We start from the raw sequence: 2,500 nt of genomic DNA, 5'->3' as shown, positions 1-2,500 counted from the left end.
AGCAAAAAAATTTTTTGTCCAAAAATCTTCCGTCGGTCATACCGGTACCCATGTCCCATAACTTGTACCAAGTTGTGAAGGGTAAATTTTGACAAAAATCCATAAAAATCATTAAAAAGTCGCTATTGCTTATTGCATTCAGCATCATTAGACGACTCTAATATGCCTTGGATGACCACTGTCTGATGATTATTTTAGCTTTTATGCCAAAATTTTGATTTCGTGTCTTACGTCCCTACATTAGACGACCTTGGATTTTCGTCGCCTGCACCGCCATGCAACTTTGATGGTCGGGTGACTTTTGCTATTTACCGTCGGAGATCACTTTTCATGATTAAGAATGCATCCTGAGACCGTTTTACTCAAAGTTAGAGCAAAAAAATTTTTTGTCCAAAAATCTTCCGTCGGTCATACCGGTACCCATGTCCTATGACTTGTACCAAGTTGTGAAGGGTAAATTTTGACAAAAATCCAAAAAAATCATTAAAAAGTCGCTATTGCTTATTGCATTCAGCATCGTTAGACGACTCTTATATGCCTTGGATGACCACTGTCTGATGATTATTTTAGATTTTATGCCAAAATTTTGATTTCGTGTCTTACGTCCCTACATTAGACGACCTTGGATTTTCGTCTCCTGCACCGCCATGCAACTTTGATGGTCGGGTAACTTTCGCTATTTACTGTCGGAGATCACTTTTCATGATTAATAATGCATCCTGAGACCGTTTTACTCAAAGTTAGAGCAAAAAAATTTTTTGTCCAAAAATCTTCCGTCGGTCATACCGGTACCCATGTCCTATGACTTGTACCAAGTTGTGAAGGGTACATTTTGACAAAAATCCAAAAAAATCTTTAAAAAGTCGCTATTGCTTATTGCATTTCGCATCGTTAGACGACTCTAATATGCCTTGGATGACCACTGTCTGATGATTATTTTAGATTTTATGCCAAAATTTTGATTTCGTGTCTTACGTCCCTACATTAGACGACCTTGGATTTTCGTCTCCTGCACCGCCATGCAACTTTGATGGTCGGGTAACTTTCGCTATTTACTGTCGGAGATCACTTTTCATGATTAATAATGCATCCTGAGACCGTTTTACTCAAAGTTAGAGCAAAAAAATTTTTTGTCCAAAAATCTTCCGTCGGTCATACCGGTACCCATGTCCTATGACTTGTACCAAGTTGTGAAGGGTAAATTTTGACAAAAATCCAAAAAAATCATTAAAAAGTCGCTATTGCTTATTGCATTCAGCATCGTTAGACGACTCTTATATGCCTTGGATGACCACTGTCTGATGATTATTTTAGCTTTTATGCCAAAATTTTGATTTCGTGTCTTACGTCCCTACATTAGACGACCTTGGATTTTCGTCTCCTGCACCGCCATGCAACTTTGATGGTCGGGTGACTTTTGCTATTTACCGTCGGAGATCACTTTTCATGATTAAGAATGCATCCTGAGACCGTTTTACTCAAAGTTAGAGCAAAAAAATTTTTTGTCCAAAAATCTTCCGTCGGTCATACCGGTACCCATGTCCTATGACTTGTACCAAGTTGTGAAGGGTACATTTTGACAAAAATCCAAAAAAATCTTTAAAAAGTCGCTATTGCTTATTGCATTCAGCATCGTTAGACGACTCTTATATGCCTTGGATGACCACTGTCTGATGATTATTTTAGATTTTATACCAAAATTTTGATTTCGTGTCTTACGTCCCTAAATTAAACGACCTTGGATTTTCTTCTCCTACACCGCCATACAACTTTGATGGTCGGTTGACTTTTGCTATTTACTGTCGGTGTTCACTTTTCGTGGTTAAATATGTATTCTGAGACAGTTTTACTCAAAGTTAGAGAAAAAAATTTTCTTCTCAATAAATCCCCCGAAACCAATGTCTTATACATTGAACCAGGTTATGAGGCGCACCTGTGTGTGAAGAGTTCTTCGTGTGGTTTATAGACATTTCAGGCACTTGGTATATAGTTTTGGTTTGTGCCCAAGTCCCGTACTTAGAGATATTTTTGGTTTCGGACCAACCAATTCGACTTGCCTTCATCTCTTGTTAGGTTTATAATATCAATACTCGAACTTATATGCATGTTCAGGGACATCATTTTAACTTTCGGTTTGTACCCAAGTCCCGAACTTAGTGATATTTTTGGTTTCTTACCAACCAATTCGACTTGCCTTCATCTCTTGTTAGGTTTATAATATCAATACTCGAACTTATATGCATGTTCAGGGACATCATTTTAACTTTCGGTTTGTACCCAAGTCCCGAACTTAGTGATATTTTTGGTTTCTCACCAACCAAATCGACTTGCCTTCATCTCTTGTTAGGTTTATAATATCAATGCTCGAACTTATATGCATGTTCAGGGACATCATATTAACTTTTGGTTTGCGCACAAGTCCCGAACTCAGTGATATTTTTGGTTTCTTACCAACCAATTCGACTTGCCTTCATCTCTTGTTAGGTTTATAATATCAATA

The sequence above is a fragment of the Anopheles maculipalpis genome (assembly GCF_943734695.1).
Source record: "Anopheles maculipalpis chromosome X unlocalized genomic scaffold, idAnoMacuDA_375_x X_unloc_45, whole genome shotgun sequence".
Taxonomy (NCBI): Eukaryota; Metazoa; Arthropoda; class Insecta; order Diptera; family Culicidae; genus Anopheles; species Anopheles maculipalpis.
The sequence above is the reverse complement of the archived record's forward strand: the minus strand, read 5'-3'. Positions refer to the sequence as shown.